At 46.0% G+C, this 22,054-nt stretch overlaps 1 protein-coding gene and 1 long non-coding RNA gene across 2 annotated transcripts in view; one reads left to right on the plus strand and one right to left on the minus strand.

Annotated features, from left to right (window-relative positions):
* Positions 1-809: 809 nt before the first annotated feature.
* Positions 810-22,054, plus strand: part of eif5 (eukaryotic translation initiation factor 5) — a 52,100-nt gene continuing 30,855 nt past the window's right edge. Inside the window, exon 1 of the mRNA XM_038777484.1 lies at positions 810-833. The gene's annotated coding sequence lies outside the window, so the exon portion shown is untranslated. The remainder of the gene's footprint in view (positions 834-22,054) is intronic.
* Positions 10,388-22,054, minus strand: part of LOC119953330 — a 30,584-nt gene continuing 18,917 nt past the window's right edge. Inside the window, exons 3-4 of the long non-coding RNA XR_005457997.1 lie at positions 13,110-13,267; positions 10,388-10,588 (exon numbers count right to left, since the gene is read on the minus strand). This is a non-coding gene — a long non-coding RNA (uncharacterized LOC119953330). The remainder of the gene's footprint in view (positions 10,589-13,109; positions 13,268-22,054) is intronic.

A 22,054-nucleotide genomic window follows, 5' to 3' on the forward strand; every position in this document is an offset into this window, starting at 1 on the left:
CCTTAACCCAGTAACCCCAATTAACCTTTTTGGACAGTAAGGGCAATTTAGCATGGCCAATCCACCTAACCCACACATCTTTGGACTCTGGGAGGAAACCGGAGCACCTGGAGGAAACCCACGCAAAACAGGGGGGGGGGGGGGGGGAGAACGTGCAGACTCCACACAGTGACCCAAGCCGGGAATCGAACCTGGGACCCTGGAGCCGTGAAGCAACTGTGCTAACCACTATGCTACCGTGCTGCCCACACTAAAATTGTCCCATCATGTCCAAAGGTAAGGAGGGGTTTACGGGGATAGGGTGGAGGGAAGAGTGGCCCTAGGTAGAGTGCTCTTTCAGAGGGGTTGGGTGCAGACTCGATGGGCCGAATGGCCTCCTTCTGCTCTGTAGGAATCCTATGGATGTCGCTGGGATTTCTTCCCCATCCCTGATTGCCCTGGAGAAAGTGGTGCCGAGCCATCTGCCTACTCGCCACAGTCCCAGTGGGGGTGTAGGGGAGGGGGTGGGCTTAATCCACATCAGTTTCCACCTCTGACGCTACATTGCCTTTCTGCTTCCCTTCAACCTGCGTTTGGTATTCCAAAACACGTTTAACCTGTCAAAGGAAAATCCGGCCCTTGCCACTCCCTGCCTCCCCGCTCCGTCCGCAGCCTCCTCCCACCAACCCGCAGACCCTTTGCCCTCCACAGCCTCCCCTTCTCCGCGCGGATGCGTTCACGGTATCCGCCCTTTATTTGGCATCCGCCGGCCGGCCGTCTGCTGCTGCCGCCGCGCAGCCCAGGTTGACTGCGGCAAACACTGTCCTCGGAATGTGCGCTCGCCGCTGCTACAGGTAAGGAGCATGTTCGGGGCTGGCCAGCGAGGAGGCTGGGGGCGCGGGGGACACACTCGCACATTGGCGAGCTAAGGCTGCTCTTAGGCGACTGCATATGGGGGGGAAACAGGAGGGTCCTGGTGGGTTTGAGGAAAATCTTGGTTGGCATAACAAACAACTGCGGTGAGAGGGAGGGAGCTGGCCACGTTTCAGGGAGACAAGCGGAGGCGGATGTTGCAGACTGCAAATCTCAGCAGGATGTGTGAGAGCTAAAAACACCAGTGGACCGGATTAGAAAGTTCTGGAACCTCAGACAAATCCCAAGAATCAGGGAGCAGCAGCCAATGAGCAAACAAAAAAAAAACCACGGTGGCTGGCTCGGCAGAAAACCTGAGAGCGAACTGCTTAAACTCCGTGAACACGGTCTTGTAATTTTGGAGCTTTCAATTTTATTTTAGTACGAATGTTGCAATCCACGACAATTTGGACAAGAGTTAAAAAAAAAAGCAGAAATGCACCTTTTTGAAGATTTCCTAAAAAGATCAGGTGCAAGCTTGCAAAGTGGTGGAATTCCTCAGGTGGAGGTTGTTGATGCCTGGAGGACCATGTTCTTCCCAAAGCCCAACATATTTATTCCCTCATTTTGGACCAGCCCCACTCGAATCGATGCTCTGGCCTCACCACACATCTGACAGTGAGGGAGAATAATTACCTGGCTACAATCCCGGCTCCCATTTTTCAAAAAAATTAAATATTCCCAGCACAGGCCTATGGTGCTCATCCCTTAATCCTCTTGTGCAAAATCTTTCTAGAACATACAGACAGACAACTCATGTGGCACTCTGAGCTGGAATAAAAAGGCCCCAGTTCTCAGCTCTCATTCTACACCACAGCATAAATTGATTTTAAACCAGAAGAGAAAATGCAGGAAAATCTCAGCAGGCCTGGCAGCATCTGTAGGGAGAGAAAAGAGCTAATGTTTTGAGTCCAGCTCTTTTCTGTCCTTGCAGTTGCTGCCAGATCCTGATTCTTGGGATTTTCCAGCATTTTCTCTTTTGGTTTCAGATTTCAGCATCCGCAGTAATTTGCTTTTATTTTATAAATTGATTTTATATTTTCCCCATCTCATCACTTGTTTCATCTCCCAACTTGGTATTTGTCATTTAAAATTCCTGCTCCACTCCCACCAGTGTCATATTTAATCTAATAATATCCACAACTTTTGGTTCATTAATACATCGTGTATTCCTTTTATTCTAATCCTATTCAATTATCTAAATAGTTTTCCAGGAAAGCATATTTTATTACCTCCACTATTGATGAATATACAGGAACTCTTTTCAATAAAGTGCCCACTCCTTTACCTTTATAAATTCACGCACACACATTGGATTAAAAGTCCAAACTCATTACCATACATGTCTACTCTCATTGATTAATTTTAATTCATGGCTCAGTTGGTGTGTATCAGATTGGTGCCAACTGCATGGAGATCTATCCCTCTTCTGGCTGGAGTGGATTTGGGGCCGACCTCCTTGCCCTACCCATGGCGGAGATTTCCGTGCAGTGTGTCAGACCTGTTTTCGGGCACAGAAACAAAGACAATGAGACTTGTAGGTTATATTATAATAAAGCCTCCCATTTGGAGCATCCCCCCCCCCCCCCCCCCCCCCCCCAACCACCACACAGCTGAAGCAGTGTTTTATCTCCCCATTGCTTTCTATAATATAACAAGACAGTTATCCAACAAGTTCTTCCCGCTGCCTTCGTATTGAGATAGGTGGCAATGTCTTTGTCCTATTGAGTTTGTTTGGACCAACACCCATCTTTTCTGCTCCTCTCTGCCTGTTGTAACAGTTACCTTTCCTCACAGCGTCCTCTGCGGAGTTTTACCTACTCCTGTCATCCCCACTTCCACAACAGCAACAATGAACCTTTATATTGCACCTTTAACATAATAAAACACCCACAGGCATTCTGAAACAAAATATGACACTGAGCCATATAAGGAAAAATTAGAGCAGAAGAGCACAGACTTGGTCAAAGAGGTAGTTTTTCAGGACTGCTTTAAAATGCGAAAGATGAGATAAAGAGATGTAGAGGTTTAGGAAGGGAATTCCAAAGCTTGTGGGTATGTGGGCCACCAAAGGCGGAGTAATTAACATGTGGGCTGCCCAAGAGGCCAACAGAGGTTGTCAGGTGGGAGGTGATTGGCGTTAAAAATTGGAGTGTTGCTTAAGTGGGAGCCAGTGTAGGTCAGTGAGCTGGGGCGGGGCGGGGGGTGGGGGTGATTGGGGTGGGTAAATGAGATTTGGCGTGAGTTCGGATGACAGATATTTAGATAACCTCAAGTGTATGGAGGGTAAAATGTTTGAGGTTGGCCAGGAGTGCATTAGAATAATCGAGACAGGAGTTAATGAAGGCATGGATGAGTTTTCAGTGGAAGATGAGCCGAGGCAAGAGCAGATTTGGGCAGTGTTACTGAGGTGCTCGGCCTTAGTGATGTTTGGATATAGATGAAAGCTCATCTTACCATTAAATATCACACCAAGGCTGTGAACAGACCAATTCAGCCTCATATGGTTGTCAGGGAGAGGAATGGAGTTGGTGATTAAGAAGAAAGGTTTGTGGCAGAGACCGTAGACAATGGCTTCAATCTTCCCAATATTTAACTGGAGGAAATTTCTGGCTGTCAGACAAGCAGTCTGATTGTTTAGAGACCGTGAAGGAGTCAAGAGAGGTGGTAGTGAGGTAGAACTGGGTAGCATCAGCGTGTTTGTGGAAACTAATATGTTATCAGAAGTAAGTAAAGTCGCCAAACCCCCAAATGACCATAGGCTGCTTTCCCCTTTTGAGGGGGAGAGCTGATTGGTAGTCATTTAACCTGAGAATCACCACACTTCAGCTGAGGGGCATGTTTGAGAAGGCGGGACCTTCATGAATAACCTCAGCCCCGCCGTTGGCCTTGCTCTGTTTCCCAAACTAGCTGTCCAGCCAACTGAGCTAAACTGCCCCTCCTCATATAATGTAGCTGAGGGGCAGCTTATAGATGAGAAATAGGAGGGCAACAATGATAGATCTCTGGGGGGATACCAGAGATAAAAGTACCAGATGGTTATTCTCTACCTATGAATAAAACCGGGCACGGGCAGTTCCCCCCAGCTGGACAACAGTGGTGAGGCATTGAAGGAGGATGATGGGATTAATTGTGTCAAAGAGCCAGGTCAATAAGGATGAGGAGATATTGTTTACCTTTGTCACAGTCACAAAGGTTGTTATTTGTAACTTTGATAGATGCATTTTGGTACTGTTACGTAGGCAGATCAAAGGGATTCAAGCATTTTGGGAAGGATGGGCATAGACTTTAAAAGGTTTGAGTTGGGGTGGTAGTTTATGAGAACCGAGGCCTCAACAGCTGCTTCAATAAGCTGAAGGGGCAATGACAGCAGATTTGAAGGATAGAGAGAAAACACTTTAAGGGAGAGAATCATTAACAAAATAAGCTAACGTGGCAACCAGGAAAGGAAGGAAGTTGGCTGATGAGTAAGTTTATGGGAATAGGATTGAGAGCAGGAGATGGGTATCATGAACAAATGAGGTCAGAGAGGGTATGAGGGAGATAGGAGAGAAACTAAATATACAAGTTGAAAGCTGGTGCGGAAGGGGGTATCTTATTAAGTTTGGCCCAGCAGGCATTAGGAAGGGGCAAAATTGCAATTGCAGAGACAGTCGATCAGGTGGTCTCCGTCTTGGTGACAAAAAAAAAGTATGAATTCTTCATACTTTTCATTGGAGGTGAGGGTGCAGAAAACTGGGGGGTGGGGGTTTAAGAAGATGGTTTAAAGTAACCAAAATAAGCCAAGGTTTTCCTTGGCATTCCAGAATGAGCCTGGTACTTTAAGGAATTTTTACAGATTAAGGCATGACTTGCTTTATGTGGGTCAACTAGGTTTGGCAGAGATTGGCTAATTCAGTTGTCCGCCACAGCCATTGGAATCTGCATCCCGTCCATTTAAAGAAGTGGGACTGAAAGCCATATCCGCCTCACCCCCCTCCCTCACCACTTCTTCCACTCCATGGCTGGTGATAGAGTTGATGTTCTTTCAAGTGTGGGGCCTAGGCACATAAGTGGAGCAGCAAACAGGGTGCTTTATGCTGTATATAGCCATGTTAAACCTAATGTGGAAATGCTTGATATAGCATTGGATGTGTTGAATTGGAAAACATTCCTTTTCCCAACGATATAACTACAAACACGGTGTTAAAAAATAATTCTTAGAATTAAATATGCTATTTCTAGCAATTTTTCCTGTCTTCAATAATAAGATATGTATCATTTTAAATTTAAAGATAAGATTACAAAAAGTGAAAAGATATAGGATTGGCGTTGATGTGAGTTTAGATAGAACATGCTCAGTTGATCACAGCTTCAGGATGTAATCTTTATACAGAATTCGGCTGTGGGATTCTCCGTCAGTGGGATCCTCCGCTTCGCCGGCAGCGCGCCCACTGGTTTCCCAATGGCGTGGGGCTGGCAACAATGGGAAACCCCATTGGCCGGCTGCGGGAACAGAGAATCATGCTGCCAGTGGGGGCGCTCCGTGCCGGAAAACGGGGCTGATCGACGGAGAATCCCGCCCAAGCTTTTTAGTTCTTTGTGTGTTTCATTTCTCCTGTTATTTCTTGTTCTTTGATGTCAATCGCAGAAAGTACATTGTATTTGAACAGAGTTGATTTGAAAATTTTTGTTCAGACTCTGTGGACAGAATCTTACCATATTTTGTTAAAGTGTCAGGCTCAGACTGAAACTGGCGTGTCGCTCTCCAGCTGCAGAGACCAGGGGTGCAATCTATCGGCAGCCCGCCCCTGACTTGGGATGTAACAAGGCCGGCAAATCTACCCAGCACCCGGGACCTAACTGTCTCGCCTCAAAGACACTGAGCAGGCACCGTTTAGCACTGATTTCCACAAATGTGGACCAGGCTTACCGGGATTTGCAGGGGTCTCCCAGGCGATCAGAACATAGAACATAGAAAAATACAGCACAGAACAGGCCCTTCAGCCCACGATGTTGTGCCGAACCTTTGTCCTAGGCTAATCATAGATTATCATAGAATTTACAGTGCAGAAGGAGGCCATTCGGACCATCAAGTCTGCACCGGCTTATGGAAAGAGGACCCTGCCCAAGGTCAACACCTCCAACCTATCCCCATAACCCAGTAACCCCACCCAACACTAAGGGCAATTTCGGACACTTAAGGGCAATTTAGCATGGCCAATCCACCTAACCTGCACATCTTTGGACTGTGAGAGAAAACCGGAGCACCCGGAGGAAACCCACGCACACACTGGGAGGATGTGCAGACTTCGCACAGACAGTGACCCAAGCTGGAATCGAACCTGGGACCCTGGTGCTGTGAAGCAATTGTGCTATCCACAATGCTACCGTGCTGCCCTTAAGAACAAATTAATCTACACTCCATTATTCTACCGTAATCCATGTACCTATCCAATAGCCGCTTGAAGGTCCCTAATGTTTCCGACTCAACTACTTCCACAGGCAGTGCATTCCATGCCCCCACTACTCTCTGGGTAAAGAACCTACCTCTGACATCCCCCCTATATCTTCCACCATTCACCTTAAATTTATGTCCCCTTGGAATGGTTTGTTCCACCCGGGGAAAAAGTCTCTGACTGTCTACTCTATCTATTCCCCTGATCATCTTATAAACCTTTATCAAGTCGCCCCTCATCCTTCTCCGTTCTAATGAGAAAAGGCCTAGCACCCTCAACCTTTCCTCGTAAGACCTACTCTCCATTCCAGGCAACATCCTGGTAAATCATCTTTGCACCTTTTCCAAAGCTTCCACGTCTTTCCTAAAATGAGGCGACCAGAACTGCACATAGTACTCCAAATGTGGCCGTACCAAGGTTTTGTATAGCTGCATCATCACCTCACGGCTCTTAAATTCAATCCCTCTGCTAATGAACGCTAGCACACCATAGGCCTTCTTCACAGCTCTATCAACTTGAGTGGCAACTTTCAAAGATCTATGACCATAGACCCCAAGATCTCTCTGCTCCTCCACATTACCAAGAACCCTACCGTCAATCCGATATTCTGTATTCATATTTGTCCTTCCAAAATGGACAACCTCACACTTTTCAGCCCAGCTCTGCATCCTATCTATGTCTCTTTGCAGCCAACAACAGCCCTCCTCACTATCCACAACTCCACCAATCTTCGTATCGTCTGCACATTTACTGACCCACCCTTCAACTCCCTCATCCAAGTCATTAATGAAAATCACAAACCGCAGAGGACCCAGAACTGATCCCTGTGGTACGCCACTGGTAACTGGGCTCCAGGCTGAATATTTGCCATCCACCACCACTCTCTGACTTCTGTTGGTTAGCCAGTTCGTTATCCAACTGGCCAAATTTCCCACTATCCCATGCCTCCTTACTTTCTGCATCAGGACTCTGGGCAGGATGGTACCCTAGCTCCCTGATGCCTAGGCACTGGCACAGCCAGCATGGCACCCTGGCAGTGCCATGGGGGCACTCTGGCAATGCCATTCAGGTGCCACCCTCGTGCGCCAATCTCTTCCTCATTTGCCAAGCGGAGCTCGTTCGTGCAGGAAACGGGACTAAGTGTGTCCTGAGGCCCAGAAATGAAGCAGAGTCCCATTAAATAGCGGAGTCATTCTCAGCGCTGCCGGCTAAATGTGCTCGACATAGGATTCCGTTTCATTTCCATTAATTCGCACCCCAGTTTTCTCTCCAGATCATGAGCATCTTTATAAAAAAAAAAGCGTGGGCGTGGTTTACATCATCATTCTGGTAGGACGGGGCTTGATCGGGTCCACAGAAATCGGGACGCCATCTTTGAAGAATGCGCCAATCAGAGTGAAGTGTAACTCTTTCCACCCCACCACCAAGACAAACATCACCCCAGCCCACCTGGACAATCATATTAAAATTTTATTATAATGCATATAAAGGAGGTTCCCACCCTTTGAGGGCATGGTGTCCCTGGCAAGGAGTGGGGAAAATTGGGAAACACGATCTCTCCAGAGAGAACCACACAAATGTTCTCTCTGATAGCGATTGCTGCCCCCTATAGGTGATATCATCAACCCTAAGAAAAATTGGCCCTGAAATTACAAACTAGCCCATGAAATGCATTAATTTAAAATTCCTCCCTGCCACTTTAGCTCAGGAGTTAACCCATTTAATAAAGAATAGGTTATCGCTGACGTTGAGAGAGCAATTTTAGACAAAGATATTAAACGCTCACATACTAATGTAGCAGAGCATAATTTCAGGGCTATCTGCGTATCAACCAGGGTCAATCATCTAATGAAACACCTGAACACTATCAAACGCTTGCAACATGAATTTACAATAGGATCTTTCTTCAGTATCTTTGATCAGTCTCACTATTTCTCTACAAAGAGGGTAACAACAGCAGACCTTTTGTCAAGCTCTGCCTGAAAATTCAATTCCAATCCACAAGACTAAAAAGCCTGCAGACCTTGTCAAATAACATTCCCGAATTCCAGCCTAGCAGGAGAATTATGCTGTGGTCATACAAAAGCTGCTACCGTATATCATTTTTGATGCACTGGGGAATTATGAACAATGGTCACTAGTTTAGAGTGCAGAATCAGGACAAACCACTACTGTATCACACTGAATAAAAGTATTAATTTCAGCAGTACATGGTTGGAGATTTATACGAGGACTCGGTATTTGAGCATGATTTAAAAACAGACACAAAGTGCCTGTAGTGTTTAGGAGTGTTAGTAGCTCTATTGCATTCACATTAATTACTTTGCTTTTACATTAGCATTCAAAATGTTATTCCACAGTTGAAGCAAGTGTGGAGTTTGGCTGCTGAAGAAATGTTTTGGAAGACGAGCACTTAATCCAGAGCTACTTGATTTCTCAAAAATAATTAGGCATTATTCTGCATGACAAGATTTCTCATTGTGACAATAGCTACTTGATTTCTCAAAAATAATTAGGCATTATTCTGCATGACAAGATTTCTCATTGTGACCATAGTAGTGATATTCATAATATAGGAGAGGGCATTTGTGGCTCTGAGAAGGGAGGTGACTGTCACTGGGCGATGTTGCATAGTGGGTATAAGGCATTTTTAATTCTTGCTCTCTTCAACGTGAAACAAAATGAAAAAAACAAAAGTCTTATCTGAAAATCAGCATATGCCACTACCCAAATCAAAAGGTTCAACTAAAACAGTAGATCTTTCGGTGCCAAGGTTGTTTCCTTCTTTCCACTACTGAAGGCAGTGTATCAGAAATCAGCAGTTTATTCATGAAGAGTACTTCAAGTGCAGTCCCCCCCTGCATCACTGTATCCCTCTAGTAACACACTACTTTGTGTTGCTCAGCAGAAAATGTAGCAAAAGTTACTGCAGTGCAAGAAATGCCATTGAGTCGCAGTGATTGGAATCAGTACCAAGAAAATCACAAGTTAACTGAATTTAAGCTAGGAAAAACTACACAGGATACATTGGGGAAGATGGTAGTCGAGAAGAAATGTCATGAGACTCGCAATTCAGGGGACAAGGGTTCAAAACCCACAACGGCAATTAATAATCTGGAATTAATCATTTTAGTAATGATGACCACATAACCATTGTCAATTGTTGCAAAATAAACACCTGGTGCATGAATAATGACCATTAGGGAAGGAGACCTGTTCTTACCTGGTCTGGCCTATATGTGACTCCAGACCCACAGCAATATCGTTGACTCGTTACTGCCCTCTGAAATGTCCTGGCAAGACACTCAAGAACAGTTATGATGGGGAAACAAATCCCACATCCCATGAAAGAATAAATTTTTAAAAACTTAGTGAGGAGCAATTCATCCCTCAACTGAACCTATTCACAAGAGAATAGGCAGATGCCAATATCAAGCTGGAATTACCAGCTAAGGAAACTCACTTCTTTTCATGGACACATAGGAAATAGGAGCAGGAATAGGCCATTTAGCCCCTCGAGCCTGCTCCATCATTCAACTAAATCATGGTTGAAATCTGTCGATCTCTGGCTTGGACCTACTCAATGACTGAGTCTCCAGAGCCATTTGTGGTAGAGAATGTCAAAGATTTACCACCTACTGAGTAAAGAAATTGCTTCTCAACTTGATCCTAAATGGTCTACGCTTTATTCTGAGACTGTGTCCCCTGATTCTAGTTCACGTAAGAAAAAAATACTTTGCAACGACAGCATATAACACACCAATGAATGACAACTATGTTAAATGAAAGAGAGCAAAAATATTCTTTATAAATCCTGAAATGATGCAAATAATACCCAAGGCATTGGAAACATGTTGCAGTTTATATTTTCTAAACAATCTTTTGACTGGTTTGTGGAAATAGTGGGCATTACATTTTTGCATTATAATTATTTTCCTAGAAGCCCAGGACAGTAATTTATTTGGTGAGTTTGAGCTATACAGATTGGGAAAATCTTCCATTCAAACCCTGGTCCACACCAAGTTACCTAATCTCCACTTAAGCATTGGTTAGGGCACTATAGTTGACCCCATACATTTGGTTTAGGTTCTCGCTTAAAGCAACATCTTCTTGAAGTAAACAAGTGCAGATGTTGAGTGAGAACAGTGTTGGGTCCAATTATGAAAGCGCCATCTGTCATGCATGATTCACACGTGAATAACAGCCTACAAAAGCAAAATACTGAGGATGCTGGAAACACTCAGCTGGTCTGGCAGCATCTGAGGAAAGAGAAACAAGAGTTAACATTTCAGATCTGTAACCTCTCATCAGAATAACAGCACAAGTGCAAGGTACTGGAATATGCCTGGGCCACGTAACTGTTTCTCAGCAAGTGTTAGTTATCTTTGATGGGGCAAAGAAGGAGAAAATTCCCAACATTAGGTGCAAAAAAGACCATAATGAGATTACTGCTTCTATCATTGTCTCACATTGGGTCAGGCTGTAGTGTAGATGGCTCCAGTCTGTTCCATCCACTTTCAAGATCTTTGTGCTGACAAATATTCAAGAGTGCTGTTCTAATTAAATTCACTAAAGAAAGGTTTTCTTTTAATCAACATAAAAGATAATGGTATTAATAGTATTCCCAAATTCTTCCATCGACATGAAAAATGGGGACATTCCAACATTCTATGATCTCCTCTTTCTATAAGTTGTTTTCTTCTGTAATTCCTTTGATCAACACATACACACATACACAGAACATACAGTGCAGAAGGAGGCCATTCAGCCCATCGAGTCTGCACCGACCCACTTAAGCCCTCACTTCTACCCTATCCCCATAACCCAATAACCATCTACTAACATTTTTGGACACTAAGGGCAATTTCGCATGGCCAATCCACCTAACCTGCACGTCTTTGGACTGTGGGAGGAAACCGGAGCACCCGGAGGAAACCCACGCAGACATGGGGAGAACGTGCAGATTCCGCACAGACGGTGACCCAGTGGGGAATCGAACCTGGGACCCTGGCGCTGTGAAGCCACAGTGCTAGCCATGTGTGCTACCGTGCTGCACATGTTCAACATCATCTGTGACTCAGAGATAGAGAAAGTGATCCTGCCTAGTAAACGCACCACAGGGGGAATCACATTGATGCACTTATTTTATTGCAACTGTTACAGGGTGATCATTAAACTTGGCTCTTTTACGAAGCTCAGTAACTGTAATTATTTTCAAAGCAAACAATAAAACTGCGACAGGATTGTGTAGATTTAACTACACATTAGTTCTTACACTGAGAAGTGCTGAAGTTGGTACTCAGTGGTCCAAAATATATTTACACCTGTTCAAAGTTCAGAATTATTTCATAATTAGCTCAGTTGAGAAGTTAAATAACAATAACATCCATATAGAAGTATTTCAGCTTTCAGATATGTGAAGTGAAAAGTCTTTATCTTGATTTATAATATTCAGGATATTGATATTTATATATTTTCCCTATGTTTGAAATCACTGGCTTAAGCTGGATTCAATCCTCACTCAATGTCCACACATTCATTTTTGAGCAAGAAGCAATGAATCATAATCAAGCGTGGAAACTTTTTTTAATTTGGAGTGCCGAATTATCTTTTTGCCAATTGAAGGGCAATTTAACATGGCCAATCCACCTAATCTGCACATCTTTGGGTTGTGGGGATGAAACCCACTCAGACAAGAGGAGAATGTGCAAACTCCACACTTACAGTGACTCAGGGCCGGGATTCGAAACCGGGTCCTCAGCGCCATAGGCAGCAGTGCTAACCACTATGCCACATGCCGCCCTAAGTGTGGAAGCCTTGATTAATTTTTATTCTCTATCCCAGAGTAATGTTGTATACCTACCATAGCCCTAGCTAAAATAAGATAGCTCAGCGCAAGAGGTAGATCTTCTTAATTTGTATGGCTTAGTTTCACACCAAATGTTGTACTTACCAAGTATGCAGTTATGACAGCAGTGTGTTATATTTTTGCTGGCTGTGGATTGCAAACATTTCAGAATCTCATTCTATTTATTCGTTGATACCCTTATGGCTAGGTTCACTTCTGCTATGGGGAGGGTTTCAACTCATTCAGCAGGGGGTTGTGCACCAAGATTTGTATTAAAACATAGAAATAAGGTACATGGAGGGCTAGGAGAAATAGAGATAGCAATAATACAGAATGAGATGGGATCATAGAAATTCAAAAAGGTTTGTTGTTAAGTTTGGAGTGCAAGTGTGTAAATGCACAGAGTGTGGTTAATAATAATGCCCTTGGGCTGCACCGGGGGATGTGGCAGGGATGCCCCCACTGCTGTTTGCGCTGGCTATAGAGCCGCTGGCAATTGCGCTCCGAGCCTCCGGGGGCTGGTTCGGGGAGGGGTGGAACACAGAGTCTCACTATACGCAGATGACCTTTTCCTATATGTTTTTGACCCACAAGAAGGGAGAAATTATGAGGATTCTGGGGAATTTGGCCGGTTTTTGGGTTATAAATTGAACATGGGGAAAAGTGAGATGTTCGCGATCCAGGCAAGGGGGCAGGAGGGGCAACTGGGAGAGCTGCCGTTTAGAGTGGTAGGGGAAGCTTTCGGTACCTAGGCATCCAGGTGGCACGGGAATGGGAACGGCTACATAAGTTAAATTTGACCCGACAAGTAGACCAAATGAAGCAAAACGTCCGAAGGTGGGACATGCTCCCGCTATTGCTGGCTGTATGCATCTTAACCCAAGTTTTAATAACATTACTGCACAAAATATAAAATATGACAATTTTTTTACATTCATCACATCTGTATTTTTGGAGGGCCGAAATCCACAAACTAGTCTGGGACATCACTTAAAGGACTTGATTCCTGCTACGTGGATAATCAGTTTCCATTATCTCCACAGGTGATGGCAGTAAGTTTCTGTATGGCTTTCATGCCTTTGATATGTCCCTGTTTGAAACAAAGGATGTCATATTCTATCGTCTCTTTCATTGTATGTTCCTTTTTAAAAACACATCTCACATATCTTATTTGAAAGTCCAATATGTAATTCATTTTTTTTTTCTCTATAGTCGTGACACTATCCCTGGTAAGTCCTGGTCTCGCCGGTAGGACAGAACCAGCAGATGTGAAGGCACAGTGGTATAAAGTCGGGCGGGAGTTGCCCTGGGAGTCCTTAAATCAACTCGGGACTACACACCATACCCCTCCCCCCCACCCCCCCCCAGCTGATGAATCAATAACCTTACATGTTGAACACCACTTGGAGGAAGCATTGAAGGCCTCAAGGCTGCAGAATATTCTCTGGATGGGGGACTTACAGTGTCAATTACCAAGAGTGACACAGTAGCACCATTACAGACTAAGCTAGCAGAGCCCAAAGGACATAGCTGCTAGACTGGGTCTGCAGCAGGTGGTGAAACATACTTGATCTCATCTTCACCAACCTGCTCCTGCTGATGCATCTGTCCAAAATGTTATCACATGAGGTTACCCACCATTGTGTTATGTGGCACTACCACCTTTCCAAATCTGATAGATTTTGAATAGGTCTAGCAAATTACGGCTGGACAACCTTTTTTTTTAGAAATTTAGAATGCCCAATTCATTTTTCCAATTAAGGGGCAATTTAGCATGGTCAATCCACCTAGCCTGCACATCTTTGGGATGTGGGGATGAACCCACACAAACACAGGGAGAATGTGCAAAGTCCACACGGGCAGTGGCACAGATCTGGGATTGAACCTGGGACCTCGGCGCCTTGAGACAGCAGTGCGCCACCGTGCTGCCATAGGCAACCATGAGGCACTGTGGGCCATCAGCAGCAGAAGGATTTTAATCGACCACAATCTGTAACCTCACGACCTGGCATAACCCCACTTTACCATAACAACCAAGCCAGGAAATCAACCCTGGTTCAGTGAAGAAGGGCATACCAGAAGCAACACCATTCATACCTCAAACTAAGGTGTCAACATGGTGCACGTACAACACAGGACTATTTACGTGCCAAATAGCACCAGCAGCAAGCGAAAATCAGAGCTAAGTGATACCTCAAGTGAAAAAGGAAATAAGAGGAGCAGTATCAGAATAGGGTAGACGGTGCCATAGTGGTATTGCTGCTAGACTAATAATCCAGAGACCCAGGGTGATGATCTGGGAACCAGGGTTCGAATCCCATGGCAGGTGATGGGATGTAAACTCAATAAAATACCTGGAATTAAAAGTCTAATGATGACCATGAAACCATTGTCAAATATCGTAAAAACCCAGATGGTTCACTGTTGTGCTTCAGGGAAGGAAATCTGCCATCCTTACCTGGTCTGGCCTACATGTGACTCCAGACCCACAGCGATGTGGTTGACTCTTAACTGCCCCTTGAAGGGCAATTAGAGATGGGCAATAAATGTTGGCACAGCCTGCGATGCCCAGGACACATGAACAAATAAAAAAAATTGATCGGAAGCTAACCTAAATGGGAATTCTAAGATTTTCTACCGATATTTTACCAAGGGTTGTCAGAGGAATGCTGAGGCTTACTAGGGACCAAAATAGGGATAGATTGGCGGAGGCAAGATACATAGCTGAGGTGCTAAGTGAGTTTTTCTAGGTTTATTAAAGAGGAAGATACTTGCCAAAGCTATGGTGAAGGCGTGGGTTGCTGGGATAATGAATAAAATAAAATTGGATAAAGGGGTAGAAGGCTAGCAGTACTTAAAGTAGATAAGTGACCCAGTCCAGAAGGGTGCATCCTTGGTTACTGAATGAAGTAAAAAAATTGCAGACTACTGGCCACAATCTTCCAATTCTTCTTGGATACAGGAATGCTGCCAAAGGACTCAAAGATTATAAGTGTTACAGCCTTGTTCAAAAGGGGAACAAGGATAAACCAGGCAACTAAAGGCCAGTAATTTTAACTTAAATGGTGGAAAAATACTTAGAAATAAAGCTGCTTAGACATAGACAAATAAAGGAGAGCCTGGAGAGGGGTGAATAGCAGCCACCCCACAGTTTTTTCTTCCCTCCCTCAAGTAGAAACTAGGAGGCCAGTATTGATGTTTCATGTGAAATTAACTAATTCAGCACAAACCCGGTATTAAATCTGGCACTTGCTGGTATTTATGATGCATTAACACCCCTCCAGTACAAAAACCCACTAAACCATGAGCAGATCCATAAGTTATCTTTGTTTCCCCCAAGAGAACTGAGTTACTGGATCACGGAGAAGGCATGTTGCAAAATTAGCCAATTTAAAATGTTAATTTCATTGCAGACTTTGTATTAGCAAAGTAAAATGTAAAATATGGGACTCTTATCTCTGTATTCTGGAATCTTGATAAAAGTTTTAAATGAAAATAAAGAAATATTAAGAAAAACTGATAGCTACACGTTGAGGCACATCTAACAAACAGATCCATTTTCAAGGCTTGTCTTTATTGATGAATCTTAACTTCATCTTCAGCCTCTGCAACAAACTCTGCTCTGACCAGTTCCGATAAAAAGTCACTGATGTGAAACGTTAACTGTTTTTCTCTCTTTACTCATTCTGTCTGACCTACTGAGTATCGCAGCATTTCTTTATTTTTCATCTTTGCTCCCTTACCCCTGACATTATCCACATTCCTGGCGACAGTCACAGGCTGACTCACTGATTCAAATGTCAATGTTTTGTTAGATCCTGAACAGGGTTCCTGAGCCCATATCCTCTCAAATGCAAAGGCCACCCACTTCTACAGAAAATATAACATCAATTAACTTCACCTCAACCCATCCACCATCATAACCCTCATAAAAAGCGTTATCATCTCCAGACTCATCTATTCCAACAGCGGTGTAATAATTCCAGATGGGGCAGAGTGAAAGGCCAAAGTGGTTTCTCTTAAATTGAAAATAAAACCACTACTGCAGCACACCACACAAAAGTCCCAGGACAATTGGAAACTGCCAGTCCGCATCTGGGAGCTGCATTTAAAGGTCCACCTAACGAGTCGCAGCTGGGCGGGCCTCTGCCCACTCACCACAGGAACTCTTATTGTGCAAGACTCATAGGGGGATCAATCAGCAATCCTCTGTGATCCTCATGAGGGTTATCACATTCCAATCCCCTCCCTCAAGTCCGAATCATCCCCCTCCTGCGGCTTTGAGTCAGCTGCAGGTGGAGCTGGATCTCTGCATTGCTTCCTTGTTGAGCGCTGAAGGGCCACAGATGGAGACTCGTCTTCCATGGGGGGGGGGGGGGGGGGGTGACAGATGAATCTCGATTCCCCCATTAGCTGAGTCCCCTTGCCAGAGGTAGTCGCAACGGGCAACAAGGACGTTGTCTCTGCTAAAATTTTCTCCACTGAAGTGGGTTACCTGCTTCTCAGGTGGCCCAGGTGTTTTTTTCACAGCCTTCCCTTGGACTGTGCCTTTCTAAGAAATGGGACCAGTCCAGGTTTTTCCAGCACAACTCCTGGGAATCAATGGAAGCCATCTCCAAAGTTCCCGCAAGAAGATGGCATCTCCTGTTCTGAAGGCTCTTTTGGATCTTCAGGTGTTGCAGTTCCTTTTTAGAGTCTCCTGCTTTGACTCCACTGTGAAAGTGCATACCATTATCAGATATGAGGATCTTTGGTATGCTTTAGGTACAGACAGTTCGCCTGAGTTTTTCTATTGTTGCATGGGAAGTCATGGAGGACATACAATGTACTTCGAACCATTTTGAATGTGTCAGAAAATCGTCTCAACACTTCCACCACGTTTGTTAGGTGCTCCTTGTCCGTGGCTTCTGTGATTAGTACATTGTCTAAATATACTGCCACCTTAGGTAGCCCTTGGAGAATCTTCACCATCATGTGTTCAAAAATGGAGCATGCCAACGAGACTCCAAAGGGCAGGTGTGTATATTCGTAAAAACCCATATGGGTGTTAATCATAGGGGCAGTACGATGGCACAGTGGCTAGCACTGCTGCCTCATCGCACTGAGGACCTGGGTTTGGATCAAGGCCCTGGGTCACTGTCTGTGTGGAGTTTGCACATTCTCCCTGTGTCTGTGTGGGTCTCACCCCCACAACCGATAGATGTGCAGAGTAGGCGGATTGGCCACGCTAAATTGCCCCTTAATTTAAAAGAAAATGGGTGTTTATCATCACCGAACCGCCTGGATGACTTGTCTAATTATAGCTGGAGGTGGGCTTGACTCATATCTAGTTTGGTGAAGGTTTGACCCCTGCCCATGCCAGTTCAGCATATAGATCTTCTATACATAGCATAGGGTAGCAATCGAAACACAAGACTTTATTAACCGTTAGTTTATAGTCCCTGTAAAGACTTGTCGGGCTTGAAGACAAGGACTATTGGTGCAGCTCACTCTGAACTGCACTGTCATATTATCCTGAAACTCTCTAACTGCTCGAGTTCGATCTTTACCTTAGTATGTAAAGCGTATGGGACTGGCCGTGCCCTGAAATATTTGGGATGGGTATTGGGGTGCACAGAAATCTTTGTCCTTGTTCCTTTTATTCTACCAAGGCCTTCTTGAATTACTTTGGGTATTTGCCAACCACCTTGTACAGACCATCGGTTCCTAGTTTTGTAGCCAGTCCAGACGAATCCTCTGTTTCTGCCAAGAGGCTGGGTCCTGGCCTCATTCAACTATGAGCGGGAGTCAAGTATTCAGGTATTGGTGGTAACCGCGCTGAAGATTTGTGTGGAGGTCAGCTTCTCTGCCCTGTGCCTCGGCGTGGCGGGGGGACCTGCTGGAGATTTTGACCCTGGAGAAGGTGAAGTTTGAGCTGAGGGGAGTGAAGGAGGGGTACTACAATAGTTGGAGTTTGTTCATCATGCACTTTTGGGAGTTGGTTACCATTGACGATTGGGGGAGGGGTTGTTTTTGTATAGTGAAAATATTGAAAACCTGTTGAATAAATACTTTAAAAAAAAAAAAAGATTTGGGGGCAATTCCGACAGCACTTCAAGCTGAGGGCAGGTTCGAGGATAATGCCGATAAGAGGGAATCATGGAGTTGAGCCAGGGAGGATGGATGCAAGGTTCCAGGGATGGGAGGAGAAAGGGGTAAAAGAGATGAATGAAGGATCTGTTTTTGGAGTGGCAGTTCGCAAGCTTGGAGAGGTTGGGGTGAAGTATGGGCTCCAGTGTGAGGAAGGCTTTAGGTATATGCAGGTGTGGAATTTTGTTGGAGGAGCTGGAGAGTGGGGTCGTTTCAGCGACCTATGGTAGGATCATGGAAGAGGACAAGGAGTCTATGGAAGGGATTAAGGCCAAGTGGGAGAAAGAGTTGGGGATGGTGTTGGAGGAAGGATTATGGTGCAGAAGTGCTGTGAAGGGTCAATGCCTCAACCTTGTACGCGAGGCTGGGGTTGATTCAGTTAAAAGTGGGGTACAGGGCATATTTAAGAAGGCGAGGATGAGGATAGCTGCAAGCGGTGTGGGAGAGGCCCAGCCAATCATGTCCATATGTTCTAGTCCTGCATGAGGCTCGTTTTTCAGCACCATGTCTGAGGTGCTACACGTGAATTTGGAGCCAGGTCCCCTGGAGGCCATACTCAGAGTGCCAGACCTGCCAGAGTTGCAGACAGGAGCGGGGCAGATGTTTAGCTTTTGCCTCGTTGCTCACTCGCAGGCGAGTTCTGTTGGGGTGGAGGTCAGCTTCTGCCCCCTGTGCCTTGGCGTGGCTGGGGGATCTAATGGAGCTCCTGTGTTTGGAGAAGGTGAAATTTGCTCTGAGAGGAACAGATGAGGGGTTCCACCGGAGAGATGGGGTGTGTTTATCTTACACTTTGGGGATTGGGTTGCCATCAAGGGGTAGGCGGGGGGGGGGGGGGGGGGGGGGGGGGCGTTGGGGTTGTGTTTATCTGTTTTAAAAATGTAGAAAATTAAAATTAAAATATTTTTTTAAACTATAAGTGGGTGCCAGGCAATCTGCTGCCCATAGAGGACTAGGGTGATAGTGATCCCATAATCTTCAAAGGTTCCCTTGGATATGTTTTTTTATAAATTTTAGACTAATGATTTACTTTTTCCAATCTAGGAGCAATTTAGCATTAAGCTGCAAGATCGCCACAGTCGGGACGGAAATTTCTGGTTGCTGGGCAGGCGCGATCGAAAAATGTCAGTTTTTTGGGCCCTGAGGAGTTTCTCAACTGTTTGGCCCACATAGAATTTCTTACAGTACTGGAGAGCTGAACTCTGAGATTGGGCTGCCATTTTGAAAAGGTGCCCCAATCTCTAAGTGAGGTTGTGGACCCCCACATCTCCCACCCCCCACCCATGGGCAATGTCACCACCCACACACATGGGCACTACCCCACAGCCCCTAAATGAGGACACCCCGCTATGGGGTCCCTGGGGTCCTCCCTCTTCAGGCCCCTCCGAGCCCCATTGCAAGCCCTCCCTCCAAGACCACCACCCATCACCTCCTCAACCGGCAGAGGCCCCTACGTACCTGCCCTGGTGGGAGCTACCTAATGCGTGACCTCTCCCTACATGCTTCAACCGGAAGTCCCCCTAGGGAATGGCGGTTGACCAAGAGCATCATCTTTGTTGAGGCGACGTTAGGAGTGATGATGCAGTTTTGTCCTCTCCGAGCTGATAGACTTGCCTGAGGTGACTTTGGCTTCTTGCCTGGGGCGGCACGTGTACTGCTGATTCAGGCAGCCTTGCCTGGGTTGTGTCCTTTGGCCACACTTGCAGCAGACAATTGTAGTCTTCTGTGGAGGCTTCACTGCTACTTCTAGGGTTGGCTGTCTTTTCAGATGCCAGAATGCCCTGACTGAATTGGATTTGTTTATTGTCACGTGTACCGGGGTACAATGAAAAGTATTGTTCTGCGTACAGTTCAGACAGATCATTCTGGACATGAAAAGAAAATACATAATAGGGCAAACATGAAATATACCATGTAAATATATAGTCACAGGCATCGGGTGAAGCATACAGGAGTGTAGTACTACTCAGTAGAGAAAATGTGTGAAGAGATCAGATCAGTTCATAAGAAGGTCGCTTAGGGGACGGCGGGCGGGAGGTGGCCACGCAGCGGAGGGCTCCCGATAGGGAAGGGCATTTTCGGGGCTTTAAGCCCAGTCCCAGGGTCCACGGAGGCGTCAAAAGCAGGGAGAAGGCACGGAGGAGGCACAGTCGAAGAAGATGTCCAGGATTAGCAAGAAAACGGCCGGTAAAAGAACAGCTGAGAGCCCATCGGGGAGTGGAGAGGTCACCACGGGGTCACCAGGCAAAAAGGAGGCTGGAGCACCAGGGGAGGCCGCATTGTTGAAGGCTGAAGAAATAACCAAGGTAATGGCTGCAGTATTCGAAAGGCAGTTTACAAAACACCTGGAGGCGATGAGGAAGAAGATGAGGGAGGTTTTGAGTGTGCTGGTGGAAGAGGCGATTTCCCTGGTGACGACGGCGGTGGCGAGTGCAATAGCGGAGGTGCGGGCGCAAGGGGAGGCGCTGAAGGTAGTGGAGGAGACGGTGGCGTAGCACGGTGATCAACTTACCTTGATGGGGAAGGAGATGCGGAAGGCGATGGAGGTGAACAAGGATCTGCGAAGAAAATTGGAAGACCTGGAAAACAGGTCCAGGCAACAGATTTGAGAATTGTGGGGCTGCCCAAAGGAGTTGAAGGGCCGTGTCCGATGGAGTTTTTGCCGCTATGCTGGCGAAACTATTGGGGCAGGGGGAGGATCCTTCCCGATATGAACTGGATCGGGCTCATCGGTCGGGGAGGCCTGTACCAGGTGAGCCGCCAAGAGTAGTGACCTTGTGCTTCCGTAGGTACTGTGCAAAGGAGAAGGTCCTGTGCTGGGCCAAGCAGAAGCGGGTGGTGCAGTGGGCTGGAACTGGTATACGTGTATACCAGGACTTTACGGTGGAGCTGGCGAGGAGGCGGGCTGCTTTCAACCGGGGGAAGAGGGCACTGTACATTAGCAAGGTGCAGTGCGGCATTGTATATCCAGCGAAGCTGAGGGTGACTTGTAAGCTCAAGGACTTTTATTTTGGAACGGCGGAAGCAGCGGAGGAGTTTGCGAAGGCAGAAGGACTGTGGCAGAACTGAGAAATTGAGAAATGGCCATGTGCCGATGTAACCTCAGGACTGTATTTTCTTCTTTTTTGTCTCTTCTTTTTTGTTTCACTGCGTCCGGGTGTATGGGCTAAAGGAGCCAATGGTGTATATATTTGGACAAGGGAAGTGACGGGACTTGCACTCTAAGTGAGGGCTCTTTGGGGTGTATGCAGGGTTTGTGTGCTAAAAGGGGATTTCTGGGCTTTCCTAGGGCCGGGCAAGGGGGAAAGGGACCCGGGCGGGGGCCTCCGTGCTGGTCGGTTTAAACCGGCCAGTGAACGGGAATGAGGTGGGGGGAGGGGCTGCGGCCATCGGAGCCTGGCAGAACAGGGTCCGAGTGGTCTAGCCGGAGTGGAAAGTTGGGGGGAAGGAACCGAGGTTGGGGGATGGAGTTTTCCAAGATGCAGTGGGTGGGAGGAATTGGAGGGGAGGGGGAGGGTTTATAACTCTTGGGTATCACATATGGTACTCTTTCAGAGGTTGGACGGCTTTGAGTATGGGGGGGAGGGGGGAGAGGGAGGACTCTAGGGTGACCAGGGGCGGGGGGGGAGTGGACTCTAGGGTGACCATGGGCGGTCCCGGACTCCTTTCTTTTTTCTCCTTTGTTTTTTTGTTTCCACCGTGGAAGGGTTTGCTTTATTGGATGCATATATTGACAGGTGGGCCGGTGTTT

The sequence above is a fragment of the Scyliorhinus canicula genome, chromosome 2, assembly GCF_902713615.1.
Source record: "Scyliorhinus canicula chromosome 2, sScyCan1.1, whole genome shotgun sequence".
Taxonomy (NCBI): Eukaryota; Metazoa; Chordata; class Chondrichthyes; order Carcharhiniformes; family Scyliorhinidae; genus Scyliorhinus; species Scyliorhinus canicula.